General features: G+C 44.3%; 1 protein-coding gene across 2 annotated transcripts in view; it reads left to right on the top strand.

Annotated features, from left to right (window-relative positions):
• Positions 1–21,674, top strand: part of syt1a (synaptotagmin Ia) — a 345,191-nt gene that overhangs the window by 176,664 nt on the left and 146,853 nt on the right. The gene's annotated exons all lie outside the window — the stretch shown is intronic.

The raw sequence follows: 21,674 nt of genomic DNA, 5'->3' as shown, positions 1-21,674 counted from the left end.
ATTAATGATGAGCTTAATGCTAAAAAGGCTTCCCATGTCAACACATTGTGACAAGTGAAATATAGTCAGTCAATTCTCCGAGAGTTAAGAGGAATATTAAGGTGGCTGATTCTTCTCAATGCATTGTATCTCACTCTAGCAAAGCCTGACAGTCGCTGCAGGACTTTAATGTGCAATGCTATGTTATGGACCAATACTATAATCCCAACCTCTGCTGGGTTTCTCCCTGATGCAAAGATATTGGGCCAGAATTTGCTGCCAAAATAATGGTGAGGCTCATGGCACTCGCCGTTATTTACGAGTAGATGGTGCAGCACCTTCAGGCGAGGGGCACGTGTGCGGTTAAACACGGAAATCCAAAAGTTGTGTCTGAGCCGCGCTGCTCCACCATTAGCTTCACGACATCGGCAACTCGCTGTCTGACACCGTTGAAATGCATGAAGTTGCTGTATTCGTGCAGTCGACACAAACTAAGCTCATCACAGATATTTAGGGCAAGTAATTACTAGTGTCAGCAGCCTTTTAACAATGTGATAATTGTTAATTGCTGCCAGTCAACCTCTCTGGCACTGAAAATGATCTATTACAAGTGTGGAGTTTCATTCCTTCAGGTCTTCAATTTTTTGGGGAGATTTTAAAATTGTCAAATTTTAATATTTTTTTCTTACTTTTTTTTCCTCTCTCTCTTCCTCCAATCTTTCTTTCCCTTTCTCTATTTCTCTTTCTGTACCTGATTTGACATTGAATTCATCCTCTTTAATTCACCCTCCTTATCAATCTTTGCGCTGTTTATTTCCCAATTCTTCCAGTCACGCTGGTTAAGCAGATACCCAGTCGCTTGCCCCGTTCACTCAGGTCCCAGATGCCCTGTTTCCCTTCGTTGCGACGTTATCAGCTCGCACTTTCAGCCACATTGTGGGCAAAAATGTTTTGAGCTGGAGGGTGCAGGGGCAAGTCTAACTAATGGCAGGTGCCGTTAGATGCACTGCCACAGCAAAATTGTGGCTCATTAATCTTGACCAGGACATGAAGCGCATCGATTGGGAGTATGAGGGGGGCTAGGGGGGGGCATTAGGAGTTCAGAGGGAGCAGCCACGCCATCGAGCGGGAATATAAATGATGGTGCCTGAGCGGTGGATGAGACTTCTCACTCCTCTCCCCTGGTTGAGGAGAATAGCCTGAAAACCCAGTTTACAGTTAAGAGGAGAGAATATTGATCAATCTGGCCAGTAGCCCAAATGATCACTAGAACCGACTGATCAGTTTATCAGAAGGTTACATTTATCGTATTATCAGAGTATGTGGCAGCACAGGAGGCCATTCGACCCATCGTGCCTGTGCCGGTTCTTTGAAAGAGCTATCCAATTAGTCCCACTCCCCTGCTCTTTCCCCATAGCCCTGAAAATTCTTTCCTTTCAAGTATTTCTCCAATTCCCTTTTGAAAATTACTATTGAATCTGCTTCCTCCGCCCTTTCAGGCAGCGGGTTCCAGATCAGAACAACTCGCTGCGTAAAAAAATGTTTCCTCATTTCACCTCTGGTTCTTTTGCCAATCACCTTAAATCTGTGTCTTCTGGTTACTGACCCTTCTGCCTCTGGAAACAGTTTCTCCTTATTCACTCGGGTATGGTAGCATAGTGGTTATGTTAGTAATATTAGTAATCCAGCAGCCTGGACTAATAATCCAGAGTCATGAGTTCAAATCCCGCCACGGCAGCTGGGGAATTTAAATTCAATTAATTAAGTGAAAATAATTCTGGAATTTAAAAAAAACTACTATCAGTAATGGTGGTTATGAAACTATTGGATTGTCGTAAAAACCCATCTGGTTCACTAATGTCCTTAAGGGAAGCAAACCTGCCCAGATGTGAGTCCAGACCCACAGCAATGTGGATGACTCTTAATCACCCTCTGAAATGGCCCAGCAAGCCACTCAATTGTAAAATCTTGCTACGAAAAGTCATAATAAGAATAAAACTGGATAGACCACTAGGCACCAGATATGACAAAGGCAAACCAAGCCCAGTCGACCCTGCAAAGTCCTCTTCACTAACATCTGGGGACTTGTGCCAAAATGGGGAGAGCTGTCCCACAGACGAGTCAAGCAACAGCCTGACATAGGCATACTCACAGAATCATACCTTTCAGCCAATGTCCCAGACTCTTCCATCACCTGGGCATGTCCTGTCCCACCAGCAGGACAGACCTACCAGAGGTGGCAGTACAGTGATATGCAGTCAGGAGGGAGTGGCCCTGGGAGTCCTCAACATTGACTCTGGACCCCATGAAATCTCATGGCATCAGGTCAAACATGGGCAAGGAAACCTCCTGCTGATTACCACTTACCGTCCTCCCTCAGCTGATGAATCAGTCCTCCTTCATGTTGAGCAGCACTGAGGGGAGCAAGGGCACAGAATGTACTCTGGATGGGGGACTTCAATGTCCATCACCAAGACTGGCTCGGTAGCACCACACTGGCCGAGTCCTGAAGGACATAGCTGCCAGACTGGGCCTGCGGCAGGTGGTGAGTGAACCAACACGAGGGAAAAACCTACTTGACCTCGTCCTCACCAATCTACCTGTCACAGATGCATCTGTCCATGACAGTATTGATAGGAGTGACCACCGCACAGTTCTCGTGGAGATGAAGTCCCGTCTTCGCACTGAGGACAACATCCAACGTGTTGTGTGGCACTACCACCGTGCCAAATGGGATAGATTCAGAACAGATCTAGCAGCTCAAAACTGGGCATCGATGAGGCACTGTGGGCCATCAGCAGTAGCAGATTTGTATTCCAGCACAATCTGTAACCTCATGGCCTGGCATATTCCTCACTCTACCATTACCAACAAGCCAGGGGAACAACCCTGGTTCAATGAGGAGTGTAGAAAAGCATACCAGACATACCTAAAAATGAGGTGCCAACCTGGTGAAGCTACAACACAGGACTACATGCATGCTAAACAGCGCAAGCAACATGCTATAGATAGAGCTAAACGATTCCACAACCAACGGATCAGATCAAATCTCTGCAGGCCTGCCACATCCAGTCGTGAATGGTGGTGGACAATTAAACAACTAACGGGAGGAGGAGGCTCTGCAAACATCCCCATCCTCAATGATGGCGGAGTCCAGCACGTGAGTGCAAAAGACAAGGCTGAAGCGTTTGCAACCATCTTCAGCCAGAAGTGCCGAGTAGATGATCCATCTCGGCCTCCTCCCGATATCCCCACCATCACAGAAGCCAGTCTTCAGCCAATTCAATTCACTCCACGTGATATCAAGAAATGGCTGAGTGCACTGGATACAGCAAAAGCTATGGGCCCCGACAACATCCCGGCTGTAGTGCTGAAGACTTGTGCTCCAGAACTAGCTGCGCCTCTAGCCAAACTGTTCCAGTACAGCTACAACACTGGCATCTACCTGACAATGTGGAAAATTGCCCAGGTGTGTCCTGTCCACAAAAAGCAGGACAAATCCAATCCGGCCAATTACCGCCCCATCAGCCTACTCTCAATCATCAGCAAATGATGGAAGGTGTCGTCGACAGTGCTATCAAGCGGCACTTACTCACCAATAACCTGCTCACCGATGCTCAGTTTGGGTTCCGCCAGGACCACTCGGCTCCAGACCTCATTACAGCCTTGGTCCAAACATGGACAACAGAGTTGAATTCCAGAGGCGAGGTGAGAGTGACTGCCCTTGACATCAAGGCAGCATTTGACCGAGTGTGGCACCAAGGAGCCCTAGTAAAATTGAAGTCAATGGGAATCAGGGGGAAAACTCTCCAGTGGCTGGAGTCATACCGAGCACAAAGGAAGATGATAGTGGTTGTTGGAGGCCAATCATCTCAGCCCCAGGACATTGCTGCAGGAGCTCCTCAGGGCAGTGTCCTAGGCCCAATCATCTTCAGCTGCTTCATCAATGACCTCCCTTCCATCATAAGGTGAGAAGTGGGGATGTTCGCTGATGATTGCACAGTGTTCAGTTCCATTCGCAACCCCTCAGATAATGAAGCAGTCCGTGCCTGCATGCAGCAAGACCTGGACAACATCCAGGCTTGGGCTGATAAGTGGCAGACAAGTGCCAGGCAATGACCATCTCCAACAAGAGAGAATCTTACCACCTCCCCTTGACATTCAACGGCATTACCATCGCCGAATCCTCCACCATCAACATCCTGGGGGTCACCATTGACCAGAAACTTAACTGGACCAGCCACATAAATACTGTGGCTACAAGAGCAGGTCAGAGGCTGGGTATTCTGCACCGAGTGACTCACCTCCTGACTCCCCAAAGCTTTTCCACCATCTCCAAGGCACAAGTCAGAAGTGTGATGGAATACTCTTCACTTGCCTGGATGAGTGCAGCTCCAACAACACTCAAGAAGCTCAACACCATCCAGGACAAAGCAGCCCGCTTGATTGGAACCCCATCCACCACCCTAAACATTCAATCCCTCCACCACCGGCGCACTGTGGCTGCAGTGTGTACCATCCACCGGATGCACTGCAGCAACTTGCCAAGGCTTCTTTGACAGCACCTCCCAAACCCACGACCTCTACCACCTAGAAGGACAAGTGCAGCAGGCACATGGGAACAACACCACCTGCACGGTCCCCTCCAAGTCACACACCATCCTGACTTGGAAATATATCGCCGTTCCTTCATTGTCACTGGGTCACAATCCTGGAACTCCCTTCCTAACAGCACTGTGGGAGAACCTTCACCACACGGACTGCAGCGGTTCAAGGCGGCGGCTCACCACCACCTTCTCAAGGGCAATTAGGGATGGGCAATAAATGCTGGCCTCGCCAGCGACGCCCACATCCCATGAACGAATTTTTAAAAACTCTATCTAATCAGTTCATGATTTTGAACACCTCTATCAAATCTCCTCTTAACCTTCTCTGCTCTAAGAAGAACAGTCCCAGCTTCTCCAGTCTCTTCAAATAACTGAAGTCCCTCATCCCTGGCACCATTCTAGTAAATCTCCTCTGCACCCTCTCCAAGGCCTTGACATCCTTCCTAAAGTGTGGTGCCCAGAATTGAATACAATACTCCAGCTGAGGGCTAACCAGTGTTTTATCAAGGTTTAGCATAACTTCCTTGCTTTTGTACTCTATGCCTCTATTAATAAAGCCCAGGATCCCATATGCTTTTTGAACAGCCTTCTCAACTTGTCCTGCCACCTTCAAAGATTTGTGTAAATACACCCCAGGTCTCTCTGTTCCTGCACCCCCTTTAAAATTGTACCATTTAGTTTATATTGCCTCTCCTCATTCTTCCTACCAAAATGTATCACTTCACACTTCTCCGTGTTAAATTTAATCTGCCATGTGTCTGCCCATTTCCCCAGTCTGTCAATGTCCTCCTGAAGACTGTTACTATCCTCCACATTGTTTACTACATTTCCGAGTTTCATGTCATCTGCAAATTTTGAAATTATACCCTCTATACCCAAGTTCAGGTCGTTAATATATATCAAAAAAGCAGTGGTCCCAATACTAATTCCTGGGGAACACCACTGTATACTTCCCTCCAGTCTGAAAAACTACCGTTCAACACTACTCTCTCTTTCTGTCCCTTCGCCAATATTGTATCCACGCTGCCACTGTCCCTTTAATCCCATGGGCTTTAACTTTGTTTGCATGTCGATTATGTGATACTTTATCAAATGCCTTTTGGAAGTCCATGTACACAACATCAACCACATTACCCTCATCAACCCTCTCCGTTACTTCATCAAAGAACTCAATGAAGTTAGTCAAACACAATTTTCCTTTAACAAATCCGTGCTGACTTTCATTTATTAGCCCATACTTTTCCAAGTGCCAATTAATTTTGTCCCGGATTATTGTCTTTATAAGATTCCACACCACCGACGTTAGGTTGACTGGCCTGTAATTGCCGGGTTTATCCCTCGCCCCTTTTTTGAATGGGGATGTAACATTTGCAATCCTCCAGTCCTCTGGCACCGTCCCCATATCTAATGAGGATTGGAAGATTGTGGCCTGAGCCTCTGCAATTTCTACCATTACTTCCCTCAGTAACCGAGGATGCATCCCATCTGGACCAGGGGACTTTTCTACTCTGAGTACGGCCAATCTTTTAAGTGCCTCCTCTTTATTTTTATCCCACCCAATATCGCTACCACCTCCTCCTTTACTGCTACATTGGTAGCATCCTCTTCTCTGGGAAAGACTGATGTGGAGTATTCATTTAGTAGTTCAGCCGTTATATAGCACCTTTAACCTAGTAAAACGTCCCAAGGTGCATCACAAGAGAGTAATGAAACAAAATTTGACACCGAGCCACGTAAGGAGATATTAGGACAGGTGACCAAAAGCTTGGTCAATGAGGTAGGTTTTAAAGAACACCTTAAAGGAGGAGAGGGAGGTAGAGAGGCGGAGAGGTTTAGGGAGGGAATTCCAGAGCATAGGGTCTAGGCAGCTTAAGGCACGGCCGCCAATGGAGGGGCGAAGGTAAACCGGGGATTGACAAGAGGCCAGAATTGGAGGAGCGCAGAGATCTCCGAGGGTTGTTGGGTTGGTGGAGGTTACAGAGAAAGACTCCCAATGTATTCTATGGATCCCACTTCACACAGCTCATTAAATAGCTGCTCAGCTTTTCATCATCGATGCGTTGCTGAGAATATTAGCACTACAAAAAGAATATGAGCACTTTTCATTTTGTTCCATTCGTTGCTCTTGAACCAAAACCAACAGTCTGCTCAGCTGTCTAAAGTGCTGGTTGAGTGTTGAGTAGTGTAGTCACTGAGCTATCCTCAGGGATCTTTACACTTAGCACGTTAGGAGCAGTTAAGGACTATCAGCAACCCATTAGTAATGTCATTACCCATTCAAATGATAGATTGTGCAAATTAATGCTGTTGGAACTGAGACAATTATTATCTTTCAACAATGGAGAATAGCCATTAAAGTCATCATTACATCAACAAACTGCGTTGATTACATTACATAGAATTACCTAGAATGTACAGCACAGGGAGACAGGTCATTCGGCCCATCAGGTCCATGCTGGTGTTTATACTTCACACGAGCCTCCTCCCACCCCTCTTCATCTCACCCTATCAGCATATCCTTCTATTTCTTTCTCCTCGTGTTTATCTAGCTTCCCCTTAAATGCATCTATGCTATTTGCCTCATCTACTCCTTGTGGTAGCGAGTTCCACATTCTAACCACTCTCTGGATAAAGAAGTTGAGTACAGTAAGTATGTCAGTTTGGCTCAGTTGGTCACACTCTTTACACTGAGTCAGAAGATTGTGGGTTCAAACCGCTCTCCCAGACAGGAGCTCGTTATCCATTGACCGCTTAGTATCGAGGGAGTGATGCAGTGTCTGAGACAGTAGGGGTCATTTTAACTGGCCGATGGTGTAAAACGGGCCCTTTCCATTTGGCTGCCCATTATATATTTCATTGAAGTGGACAGAGTGGAGGTGTTCAGTAAAGCGTTTGGTCTCCCCAGTGTAGAGGAGACCCCATCGTGAGCAGCGGATACAGTGTACCAAATTGAAAGAAGCACAAGTAAATCGCTGTTTCACCAAACTCAATGCGATTTGACTTTAAGCAATCAAAGAACTTTCACCGTTGGATCTGGACAGTAAACTGAATGATGCAAATGATATCTGTCATCCTATTGCAAAGGCTTCTTACCCTCTACACAGTGGGGATGCACAGTTACTAGCTGAGTCAGTTGGTTCTAACTGGTCAGTTGTAACAACAGCAGCTGCTAATATCTCACTAGGGTTTAAAAATAAATGCACCAGCGTGCAAGGTTTTAAATGCTACAAAAGGATAAATCAAAGCTTTACCGTGTAACTATCGAACGGTTCCAGCAATCGCAGTTGGCTGGGAGATAAAAATTCATGATCAGAACGATTGTATTTAGAGGAATGTTTTCAAGGGTAATTTTGTATCTTTGTTACATCATCCTTCCCCTCAAACAAAGTTGACGACTTAATCAGAGGAATTTTAACTTTAGATGATAGCGTCAAACGCACAATATTTCCGTCGGCCTCAATGGGAACGAAATATCGCCCCACCCTGCCCTGTCAAAACAAACACCTCAGCATTTTCTGGAGTACTGACTCTACCCGTGCCTCATCTCTCCCTCATGCCTGTATCAAGGTAACTGAAGCTCATTTGGGTAGAGCTTGATTTTGTGCGATAGTGTAAAGCGGGCAATAGCTCGTTTTACATCTCTCCCCAATTTTATTTCTGGTGAAGTTAGTCGGGAGAGATGTAAAATGGGTTGCCGATTCGCTATCACCGTAATCTTGACTTTCCACCACTGCCGTAACTTCACCGTAAGTAGAGTGTAAAGAACCCTGTTTACGTCACACTTGCGGCAAAGCTATGTCGGTGCAGCGGCAGAAAATTCAGGGCCATGGCGACAGGTCAAGTACAATCATGGAGTTGGGAACTGGAGGGCATGAAATTAAGATTGACACCTAAAGAAAGAAGAGCCTAAGAGATGGTTTTTTTACACAGAGGGTTGTTAGGACATGGAATATCTGACCAGAAATAATGGTGGAAATAAGATTCATAATAGCTTTTAAAAAGGAAGTGGATAAATATTTGAAACAAAAAAAATATATATAAAAGGGCATGGGGAAAAGGCAGGGGAAATCAAATTTAGTTGATAGCTCTTTTAGAGTCAGCATAGCTGTGATGGGCCGAATGGCCTCCTTCTGTGCTGTAACAATCTATGATTCAGGTTCCTCTGATGTATCAGTGGGTTAGCCAATGACTGGCTGGGGCCGGAAAGGTCCCAGGTTACAATTTTCCGTCAAGTCGGCTGAGGACGTGATTAAGTTCAACTGTGATGCCCACTACAGTTGGATAGTCAGCAGCCACTCCGTATCAGAAGCTCAACCATGGACAATGGCCACTATTGTGCTTTTATTTAATTTTCTCCCTCTCTCAGATAGCGCTCCCGGTTATACAGCACCTCCTAGCTAAGAGGGAGCTTGCCTACGACCAAATTCCTATTCCATAATCGGGGCTGACTTACGATTGGATTTTTTTTGTTCTCCCTCCTTCCTTTTTTTTTAGAAGAAATTAAACTTGGTGCTGCCCAACCAAAATCTAGAACCCATTTGCAGAAGATCACACAAAGGATAGTGGGAATCTGGAACTCTCTCCCCCTGAAGGCTGTGGACCAGTTGGAATTTTCATGACCGAGATCGATAGATTTTTGTTGGGTATCGAGGGATATGGAGCTAAGGCGGGTAAATAGAGTTGAGGTGCAGATCAGCCGTGATTATATTACATAGTATTTACAGCACAGAAACAGGCCATTCGGCCCAACAGGCCCGTTCCGGTGTTTATGCTCCACACGAGCCTCCTCCCTCCCCTCAGAAGAAACTCAGACTGCGAAGCGACTCGAATGGAACCATTTCATTCCCTTTATTAAAAAAAAACTCACCGAGGGAAAAGAATTGCCTTGTCTGGTTGAGGTAGCATCACCGAAAGCACGTTTATAATCTGTTGCTGCACACACCAGATCCTAAAATTAGCACGTGTAAGAGCATTGGAGGAATTGGGATCCGCCGTTTTTCCGTGATCAGGTACGGCTTTCCTGTCGTTACTTACAATTTGCAGCAACAGCAGTTTCAATGGGGATATTTTTAAGTATTTCAATAATTCAAGAGCATCTCCTCCATATTGTCATGGAAATGACAGTGTGGGTGCTGAATATTTCATTTTACAATTCAGGCCAGTGTTTTAATTTTTCAGTTGTGTAATGGTTGTTGCTTTCGAATCAATCCCTTTCAAGGTCGTAAGATGCTCCCCAAGGTAATCGGATGTGGCTCACAGCTGCGGTCCTGTTGCTGCGTGTGGGCAGTTCCCTTGAATACAAGTTTAGCTGGCGAATAGTTAGACTCGCAGAAGCTTACAGCTCAGAAGGAGGCCATTCGGCCCATCGTGCCTTTGCTGGCTCTTTGAAAGAGCTATCCAATTAGTCCCACTCTTTCCCTCCCCCCAATCTTTCCCCATTGCCCTGCAAATATTTACTTTACAAGTATTTATCCAATTCCTTTTTGAAAGTTACTATTGACTCTGCTTCCACCGCCCTATCAGGCAGCGCATTCCAGATCAGAACAAAAAAATTCTCCTAATCTCCCCTTTGGTTCTTCTGCCAATTACCTTAAATCTGTGTCCTCTGGTTACCGACCCTCCCGCCATTGGAATTAGTTTCACCTTATTTACTCTATCAAAACCCCTCATAATTTTGAGCACTTCTATTAAATCTCCCCTTAACCTTCTCTGCTCCAAGGAGAACAATCCCAGCTTCCCCAGGCTCTCCGCATAACTGAAGTCCCTCATCCCTGGTACCATTCTAGTAAATCTCCTCTGCACCCTCTCCAAGACCTTGACATCCTTCCTGAAGTCTGGTGCCCAGAATTGGACACAATACTCCAGCTGGGGCCTCATGAGTGTTTTATAAAGGTTTAACATAACTTCCTTCCTTTTGTACTCCATGCCTCTGTTTCTAAAGCCCAGGATCCCATATGTTGAGCAGAAATAAATACAGTCAACTGCATACGCTGTTAATCAGAGCGTGCATTTTTCTCAATTTTGTTGTCTGCATAAAATATGAATTGCAAAGCCAGTTTATGTAAGATTGCTCAATTGAATCATTATGCTATGACAATTATTCCTGTTAAAAAAGAGCTAGATATGAACCTGCTTAACTGATAAGATGATGAGATACTGTGCTGAAGATAATGGTTGATGTGACGCGAGGTCCATCAATGCATCATCTCTGGAATGTGACAGGCCAGAGATGAATTGAGTGGGCTGCACAGTTGGAGTAGATTCCTATGGTTTTGCTTGATTGCTTGCGAGGGGTCGGGAGAAAGTTCACTTTATCTCCCGGGGATTTTAACCCATGATTGCTTGACGTATTTTAATTCATATAGGAAGGAGGTACTAGAGAAAGGCTTTGCTTTTCATTGCATTCACCTCAGCGATATAAAGGGGGCTTTTTTCTGACTCTGATCCATTCCCCCCCCACGAGAGTTTGTAACGGAAATTCGGACGGGCACGGCCCATTATTTTCTGACGGCTTAAGATGAGGTCGGAAAATACTGTCCGGCACTCATCCAGATTTTCAATATGGGAACGAACTTTCTCCTTTAAGTCCTCTATCCTTGCCGGAAGCGGGTTGTCCTGACAAACTTTGAGTTCTGAGCTGCTAGCATCTCGATAACCAAAAGGGAGGAAATAGAAGTCGAAAAATTAGAAAGATATTATGTCTGAAGAGCATTTTAGAGCCATGTAATTTTGGGGGAATTAGCAGGAGTTAAGGGGAGCCTTCATTCGCTGTGTGTTTAACATAAGAAGAGGATAGTCACAGTCGAAGATTGATAGACCAAGTGAATAGCTGTCCAAACAGAAGCCTTCTCCATTAGCCGGTTGATGCAAATCTTCTGAAGCATCAAATACCACCAGACACTGTACACATCAACTCCCTCCATGTGTGTCAGCTATGGCTCAGTGGGCAGCGCTCTCGCCTCTGAGTTAGAAGGTCATGGGTTCAAGCCCCACTCCAGAGGCTTGAGTACATAACCTTGGCCGACACTCCCAGTGCCAGTACTGAGGGAGTGCCGCGCTGTCGGAGGTGCCGTCTTTTGGATGAGACGTTAAACCAAGGCCCCGTTTCCCCTTTCAGGTAGACGTAAAAGATCCCATGGACACTATTTCAAAGAAGATCAGGGGAGTTCTCCCCGGTGTCCTGGCCGATATTTAACCAACATCACTAAAACACAGATTATCTGGTCATTGTCACATTGCTGTTTGTGGGACCTTACTGTGCGCAAATTGGCTGCCGCGTTTCCTACATTAAAACAGTGACCAAACTTAAAAAGTACTTTATTGGCTGTAAAGTGCTTTGGGATGTTGTGAAAGGCGCTATATAAATGCAAGTTCTTTCCTGCTACTTTTTTTTTTAGTAAGGGACAGAGAAGTCCCCACTTCGGCCCAGAATTTATGTTTATTCGCAAATAAACCTGCAGCAGGCAAATCTAACTCTCCTCACACCACAGATTTGTTTCTGTTCCCATAAATCAGGTGGTTGGAGGACCATCCTTCTGGAAATGATCCGTGGCGTTGACTGTTAACAAGATTAATGGTGGATGCTGATGCACAGAACTTTTGCAAAATACGCAGGGACGGAGCCAGCAACCGCACCGTCAGTCACAACATTATAATTATCCGGGCTAATGTGCTGACGTTCACTCCCAATAAGCTCCTCCTGCCATGCTCAGAAGAGGTCATGGCCCCTGGCTGCCCTTTGCCCTCTTGCGCATCCCGGTATCTGGCCTGTTTTTGCCGCCCCGATGGCTTGTACAATCAGTCCTGACGACACGGCAGTTCACCGTACGGCACGGCACTCCGTGGAGTGAACACACAGTGCTTTCCTTGCAGATTCGCCAAAATGATACCCGGGGATTAAATGGGTTAAATTACGAGGACAGGGGTCACGTAAACTTGACATTGCAGTTCCCTTTCAGTTTGGAAGACAATGATTAAGGGATTCAATAAACAAGAAGTTTTCAGGGGCTATGGGGAAGGGGAGTGAGACTAATTGGATAGCTCTCTCAAAGAGCTGGCACAGGCACGATGGGCTGAATGACCTCCTCCTGTGCTGTATGATTCAATGATAGGGTAGATGCAGATAAATTATTTTCTTCATTGGGGGAATCTAGAACAAGAGGGCATCATTTTAAAATTAGAGCTTGGCCGTTTAGGAGTGAAATCACTTTTTCGCACAAACACAGAGATCTTTCCCCCAAAAGGCGGTGGATGCTGGGGGTCAATTGAAAATTTCAAGATTGAGATCATTCGATTTTTGTTGGGTAAGGGTATCGAGGGATATGAATCAAAGGGGAGTAAATGGAGTTGAGGTCCAGATCAGCCATGACCCAATTGAATGAGGGGCTGAATGGCCTACTTCTGTTCTTGTATTCCTCTGACACTTTTGTAATTTTGTACAAAATCTTTATCCATTGCACCTGCTCCATGCATATTGATTCATATTTGATAATTTAATTGTGTAAAGTCGTTAATGGGGGTGAAATTCGCCTTGGGCAGTAGTGCAAAGCGGGTGATAGTGTAAATCGGGCTGCCCGTTTGCTATTGCCTGTTTTACCCCACTGCCCAGTTAGCCCCCAATCAAGATTCATCTAGTTCGCCTTCTACCATCCTGGTAGTCACGTGATACAATGATAGGAACAGGAGGAGGCCATTCAACCCCTCGAGCCTGTTTCACCATTCAATTAGATCATGGCTGATCTGTATCTTAACTCCATTTACCCGCCTTGGTTCCGTAACCCCTAATACCCTTACCTGATCCATCAATCTCAGTTTTGGAATTTTCAATTGACCCCCAGCCTCAACAGCTTTTTGGGGGAGAGAGTTCCAGATTTCCACTCCCCTTTGTGTGAAGAAGTGCTTCCTGACATCACCCCTGAACGGCCTGGCTCTAATTTTAAGGTTATGTCCCCCTTGTTCCGGACTCTCCCAACAGAGGAAATAGGGTAAATTGTGAGCAACTATCAACTCCTTTAATCACCTTAAACCCCTCAATTAGATCACCCCTTAATCTTCTTTGCTCATGGGAATAAAAGCCTAGTCTATGCAACCTGTCCTCATAATTTAACCCCTTTAGCACATTAGAGGGAAGGATTAGCAGAGGCCTGGGCAGGGGTATCTAGTTCAAAAGGGGTGCCTGGCGTGAGGCATCCAAAAGACAGAGGAGATCACCACTATAAGTGAATCAATTGAAACAGCCAGCAGTTCAACAAGAGAGAAACCAACTTCAGATTTGATTTGTCACAGTGGCCGGAGAGTAAATTAAAAACTTTATTGTTCTGAGAGGGCAATAATTAACATACATAACACAGATAATTGTGCATTAATGCAACATGAATCTTTGTTAGACATCCCATCATAATTACTGTTCAGTCATTGAAGGGGAAAATCAATAAATTGTTCAGCCTTCCATGATTGCATTTTTTTGGGTGAAGTTTTGCTTTCCAGGCAGTGATTAGCATTTGAACTGAACAAAGTTGGCATGTTTTGGGGCAGTTTTAAAAATAAAAAAAGCATCAAAAATATTTTAAAACTAGGCTATCCCCCATGGCAGGGCACCTGAAGAGTGGAGACCAAGTGTAGTCTTCAGTTAAAGCAGATTTACATAGAATCACATACAATTTACAGCACAAATAAAGGCCATTCAGCCCAACTGGTCCATGCCGGTGTTTATGCTCCACATGAGCCTCCTTCCACTGCACTTCATCTCACTTCATTGCATACTTGTAAATCTTTTTTGCATCGTCTCCAGTGCCTCTACATCTTTTTTAGAATCATAAAATCATAGAATGCTTACAGCACGGAAGGAGGCCATTCAGCCCGTCGGGACCGTGCCGGCTCTCTGTAAGGGCAATCCAGCTGGTCCCACTAATCCCCTGCCCCCCTTATCGCCGTAGCCCTGCAAATTTTCTTCCTTCAAGTACTTATCCAATTTCCTTTTGAAAACCACAATTGAATCTGCCTCCACCACCCCCTCGGGCAGTGCATTCCAGATCCTAACCACTCGCTGTGTAAAAAAGTTTATCCTCATGTCGCCTTTGGTTCTTTTGCCAATCACCTTAAATCTATGTCCTCTGGTTCTTGACCCCTGCACCAATGGGAACTGTTTCTCTCTATCTACTCTGTCCAGACCCTTCATGATTTTGAACACCTCTATCAAATCTCCTCGCAACCTTTTCTGTTCCAAGAAGAACAACCCCAGCTTCTCCAGTCTATCCACGTAACTGAAGTCCCTCATCCCTGAAATCATTCTAGTAAATCTCTTCTGCACCCTCTCTAAGGCCTTCACATCTTTCCTAAAGTGCGGTGCCCAGAACTGGACACAATACTCCAGTTGTGGACGAACCAGTGTTTTATAAAGGTTCATCATAACCTCCTTGCTTTTGTACCTTATGCCTTTATTTATAAAGCCCAGGATCCCGTATGCTTTCTTAACCACCTTCTCAACTTGCCCTGCCACCTTTAACGATTTGTGCACATATACCCCCAGATCTCTCTGTTCCTGTATCCCTTTTAGAATTGTACCCTTCAATTTATATTGCCTCTCCTCGTTCTTCCTACTGAAATGTATCACTTCACACTTTTCTGCATTGAATTTCATCTGCATCTGCCATGTGTCCGCCCATTCCACCAGCCTGTCTATATCCTCTTGAAGTCCATCACTATCCTCCTCACTGTTCACTACCCTTCCAAGTTTTGGGTCATCTGCAAATTTTGAAATTGTGCCCTGTACAACCAAGTCCAAGTCATTAATATATATCAAAAAAAGCAATGGTCCCAGCACCGACCCCTGGGGAACACCACTGTACACCTCCCTCCAGTCCGAAAAACAACCGTTCACCACTACTCTCTGTTTCCTATTACTTAGTCAATTTTGTATCCATGCTGCTACTGCCCCTTTTATTCCATGGGCTTCAACTTTGTTGACAAACCTATTATGCGACACTTTTCCAAACGCCTTTTGGAAGTCCATATACACCACATCAACTGCAATGCCCTCATCGACCCTCTCTGCTACCTCATCAAAAAACTCAATCAAGTTGGTCAAACACGATTTGCCTTTAACAAATCCGTGCTGGCTTTCCTTAATTAATCCACACTTGTCCAAGTGACTGATGATTTTGTCCCGGATTATTGTTTCTAAAAGTTTCCCCATATTTTGTAATATTTAGAGGATGGGGGGATATTGGACCAGGTGAGCAGGTGCAATTCAGGCCTCATTTTAAAGTCATACATTCTATGCTTATTTTTACATTTCCATTGTAAATTCCGATGTCCACATTTATAATGGGAACTGCCTATCTAAAGTTATCACACTGTACTTATAACTCCCCAACAAGCACTGCAGCGCCTCCTCTGGTGAGAGGGAGTACTTACAGCATGACAAGTTTACATAGAAAGTTTCCACCAAAAATGAGGATGTAGAAATTCACAGTAGTTGAAGTTGACAGGATGTTCACATGGATGTTAGACTTTTAATAAATCATCGAGATTTTCAGCCATTTCCCACTGTTTTATTTATTCCTAACTCAGTCATCCCTTAATTCAAAATTGTTTAATTTAATGATCTGATAATTCAAAGTTTTTATGCCACTAATATTCCCCTTTGCTGTTATTTACATTGCTTAATTCAAATTATTGGCTAAGTTGAATTTTTTTAATGATGTTGAATTATCAGGAGTAGACTGAATAATATTGGTTGCTGTCTCTTATTAATTTAAGGTTACAGGAAAGATCTGGTAACAGTAACTAGAAGGTAAATTCTACAAACGCACACTGCTGGTACTGACCCTCCCTGACCGGGAGAACATATCAGGAAATCTATATTACTGGACCGTCATCTGTGGGGAGCACGCCTGCGATTTCCTGCTTGCGTGCTCCCAAAGGGTGAGACTCATGTCAGGAGAGTGCATTCGTAAGACTTACCCATTGAAAACCATGCAGTTGTGATTGCAGGTGCTTCACGCAAAAAGGTCGCGAAATGTGAGAGTATCAGAGAGATTCGGGTGCAGAAAAATTCCACCGAATGGCTAACTTTGTTTCTTCAGCGTGAATAAGGGAGAAATAGTGAGCTTTAGTGGGCGAGTATCAGATGATGGCGGGTTTTAAAGAACATCTCCAGAGGTCTTCCTATTGTGGGAGAGGAAGCTGTTTAATTAGCACCTTCAATTTATAACGTCAGAAAACAGTTTTAAAATAGTTGGTGACATGCTCAGTGGAAAAATAACTCTCTGGAAAGGAAAAGAAACAGAAATTGGAACAAAATCCGTCAGCCTAGAAATTCGATCATGCCCGATCCGTGTTTATTAATATGAATTGTTGAGGCAGACATCATCCTTTAAGGGAAGAGTAGATAAACATTTGAAGCAGAGGAAGATACAGAGCTATGGGGAGAAAGAGCAGGCCACTGGGATTAGTTTTGGATTGTTCTAGCAAAGAGCTGGCACAGTCATGATAGGCAGAATGGCCTCCTTCTGTGCTGTAAGGATCTACGGTTCTCTAAAAGGTCCATGCATGGACATCATGGTAGTGAAAGCAGAGGCTTCAAATATTATTGTTGTTTGAAATTTAGTGGTTGGATCATTGTCTTGTCAGCTGTGACTCAGTGGGTAGCACTTTTAACTCTGAGTCAGAAGGTTGTGGGTTCAAATCCTGCTCCAGAGTTCAAAATCTCGGGTGATACTCCAGTGCAGTACTGAGGGAGTGTCACCCTAGGTGCTGTCTTTTGGATAAGACATTAAACTGAAGCCCAACTTACCCCCTCGGGTAGGCAGTATGGCACTATTTTGAAGAAGAACAGGGGAGTTCTCCTCAGTGTCCCGGCCAATATTTATCCCACAACCAACATCACTAAAAAAAACAGATGATCTGGTCATTTATCACATTGCTGTTTGTGGGATCTTGCTGTGCGCAAATTGGCTGCCACGTTTCCTACATTACAACAGTGACTACACTTCAAAAGTACTTCATTGGCTGTAAAGTGCTTTGGGACTTCCTGAGGTTGTGAACGGTGCTATATAAATGCAAGTCTTTCTTTTCTTTTTTCTCACCAAAAGGTTGTGAGCTTGGCTCTTGGGTTGTATGACACTCAGATCTGTTTAAATGAATTAGACGAGTTTGATCAGTTCCCAGCCAGGTTAGGTAATTGATTGCCAAATAGAGAAGAAGACGTAAGTTTTGGACTAGTGATTCCCTTACAGACCAGTCTTTATAAATGAGGTTCAACGTGGTTGACTCTTCACACCCTCTGGGGTGGTCCAGCAAATCACTTGGTTGTTCAAGCAATCGCTATTCAAAGACCCATCACCACATCTTTGGCCAAATAAGAATGGACAATAATTGTAGCCTTCTCAACGTCATCCACATCCTGAGGAGAAGTAAAAAGAAAATAGCTGATCTCAGTCAGGCCAGTGCTGAGAGAGGTAGCACCAGTGACCACAGGGTCCCTTGGTTAAGGAAGGGTTAAAGTCAGCACATGTTCCCACTTCCATTGGCTTAGCCTTGCTGGAAGTGCATGTGTATGGAGTTTGAGTGAGGATCAGGCTCATTGGGATAACCAGCATGGCTAAATATCCCACCAATACTCTCTGCCCGGACTGGTACCAAGGGCTGCAAGGTCCCTTGGGGCATCCCCAATGGAAGGGGGGAGCACTACGTGGGGTTAGGAAACTTGACTCCTGGTGGAACCCCCAACTTGTATTGTACCTGGTGCTGGACCAGCAATGATAGGAGGTAACAAAGTCCATCTTTAGACAACCTCCAATCCCACAGTCAGACGAATAGTAATGAATGATCTGAAGAGACCAGAAAAATGGAAAAGACTTAAGTAAATAATCATCACTATTGTGGATTGAAACCCAATTTTGATCACGTTCAAACAAAGTATGCAATATAGATGATTCTGGACATAATGGTTTGTAAAATGGACCTTGAATTTCAACATATTTTGGGACACTTGCTGATATGAAAAAGAACACTAAGGGCAGTAGTCATATCTTAGAGACTCCGAATGTCACCTCTTGGCTGGAAACAAAGCTGATGCCATCCAAAATCAAAGCAACCCAAGTATTCTTGTAAGAGAAGGGAGTGCATTGATCATTTAGATTCTTTCATGTGTTTCCCTATACTGTAGAAAATGTCATGTAAATTAATATGCCAACTTCAGTGAATGTCCACAGCACTTTCCGATTCAGAAGATGAATTGTTTTTTTTTTCAGACGAGAGAAAAATACCAGCCTCATGAGGGGCTTAAGTTAGATTTTTTTGAGCCACTCGCAGACGTCTCCCTTTGATACTTTACAAATCAGCGTTTAAGGCTGAAGTAGAAGGCTGATGGTGTGCTGCAATTTTTCATACTTATTGCTGTCGACATCTCCAAATTGTTCAAGCGCTGAGGTGTGAGCAGCAGAAGGATGGAGCATACTTCTGGGGCCAGTGTTGTTCACAATTTACATTAACGATTTGGATTCGGGAGTCAGAAATATAATTTCAAAAATTCCAGACGACACCAAATTGGGAGGTAACTTGATGTAAAATTGTTTACAATTGTCAACCCCAGTCCATCACCGGCATCTCCACAAATTGGGAGGTGTAGTTAATACAAAGGAAGAAAGCGTCAAAATGCAAGAAGACATTAATAAATTTACAGAATGGGCGTGTAAATGGCAAGTGAATTTCAATATAGGTAAGTTGAGGTGTTGCATTTTGGTAGGAGATAGAGATAGAGGAGCAAAGGGATCTAGGGGTATAAATACACAAATCACTAAAAGTAGCGAAGCAGGTTAATAATGTCATAAAAAAAAGGCAAACCAAGCACTAGGTTTCATTTCTAGAGGGATAGAATTGAAAAGCAGAGAAGTTATGTTAAACTTGTATAGAACCTTGGTTAGACCACACTTGGAGTACTGAGAACACTTCCGGACTCCATATTATAAAAAGGATATAGAAGCATTGGAGAGGGTGCAAAAAAGATTCACAAGGATGATACCAGAACTGAGAGGATGTAATTATCAGGAAATGCTGAACAGGCTGGGGCTCTTTTCTCTGGAAAAGAGAAGGCTGAGGAGTGACCTGATAGAGGTCTTTAAGATTATGAAAGGGTTTGATAGGGTAGATGTGGAGAAAATGTTTTCACTTGTGGGGGAGACCAGAACTAGAGGTCATAAATATAAAATAGTTGCTAATAAATCCAATAAGAAATTCAGGAGAAACTTCTTTACCCAAAGAGTGGTGAGAATGTGGAACTTGCTACCACAAGGAGTAGTTGAGACAAATAACATAGATGCATTTAAGGGGAAGCTAGATAAGCACATGAGGGAGAAAGGAATAAAAGGATATGCTGTTAGGGTTAGATGAAGTAGGGAGGGAAGAGCCTCATGTGGAGCATCAATGCCGGCATAGACCAGTTGGGCCGAATGGCCTGTTTCTGTGCTGTAGTTTTGATGTAACTCAATGATATACATGTGAAAGGGCAAAGGACAAATCAAGATGCAAACGGAAGCTGGAAAAGCATCAACCCCCTCCAGTTGGAAAATAAACAGATCCCTAATGAAACTCTAAAGGTGTTCCACCATGACTGATTACAGCGATAATTTTTACCCGACCATATGGTTTACTTTTTTGATTGCGCAGAATCTATGCATCTACAAACTTCAAACCATTTAGTTGCAACTCTCTAGACAAATATAAAACAGCTGGCTGTATTATCGCTCTTATCTTGCCAACTTCAGGTAATGTTTTAATGTAATGATGAAAGCAGAAAAATCAAAACTAGCAAGGCATAAAAGTAGCTTTTAAATTCCTATTTTGTCACTGAGAACTAATTGACAGTTCTAATGACCTTCTCCCTTCCCTTGGAGCAGTCTCAGGATTTATAAATATGTGACTTGCAATTTTATCACAATTTAAACAAGTGCAGTTTTCACATCTACTGTTCAGCTGCAGAAGAGACTGAATAATAAATAGAGTGAACATGTCCTTCAGTAACATAATTTCCTCCCTTCCAAAAATGTAGAAATGCTTTAATTTGTATCCCACTCCCACAGACTTGAGCAAATAATCCAGTGCCAGTATTGAGGAAGTGCTGCACTGTCAGAGGTGCCGTCTTTTGGATGAGACGTAAAACCGAGGCCCCGTCTGTCCTCTCAGGGGGACATAAAATATCCCAATGAACTATTTCGAAGAAGAGCAGGGGAGTTCTCTCTGGTGTCCTGGCCAATATTTATGTGATGAAACCTCCAGGAATATGTCCAACGAGAGTTGGCAAACCTAAGGGAGTTAGAATTAGCGGGCACAGAAACAATCCACCATAAATAAACATCAATATTCAGCGTACGCATCAGGCTTTAAGAAATCGTTGCCAACGCAGAGGCGTTTGATTCGATGTGCAATGCCAATATCTGGTGCCCTAAAAGGTTTACTTAAACAAATATCGTACACAAACTATAATTTAAAAGGTACTGTATTTTACACAATGCCGCTGACTGTTAGGAACCGAAATAACACCTAGAGTAGGGGGGTAGAACTCGGTCCTCCAGGCGCCCAGATTTTCAGAGGGAAGACAGGGGTGCCGCCATATTGGTAAAGGCAGGGGTGCCACCATATTGGTAAAGGCACGGGATGCCGCCATATTGGTGAAGGCAGGGGGTGTCGCCATATTGGTGAAGGCAGGGGGTGTCACCTTATTGGTGAAGGCAGGGGGTGTCACCATATTGGTGAAGGCAGGGGGTGTCGCCATATTGGTGAAGGCAGGGGATGTCGCCATATTGGTGAAGGAAGTTCTGCCATCATCCTAGGAGGCTGCCTTAAATTGGTGTTAGGCCCCTTGAGTATGTTAATGAGGGGCTCAACCCTTGTTTGGGGACTTTTCCCTGAAACTTGTCGGCTCCGCTCGGTTTATTGCTTCTTAATGTGGCCACCACCAAAAAAGGTAAGTACATTGTTTTTTTTAAACTCACCTTCATGTGGAGCCAGGGAGTTGGGGAGGGGGAGCAGGAATGCCCTGCAATCTCCCCCCAGGGCTTACCTTACCAGCGAGGCAGCAGGCCCAAA

This window comes from Heptranchias perlo, chromosome 18 (assembly GCF_035084215.1).
Source record: "Heptranchias perlo isolate sHepPer1 chromosome 18, sHepPer1.hap1, whole genome shotgun sequence".
NCBI lineage: Eukaryota > Metazoa > Chordata > Chondrichthyes > Hexanchiformes > Hexanchidae > Heptranchias > Heptranchias perlo.
The sequence above is the reverse complement of the archived record's forward strand: the minus strand, read 5'-3'. Positions and strand labels throughout refer to the sequence as shown.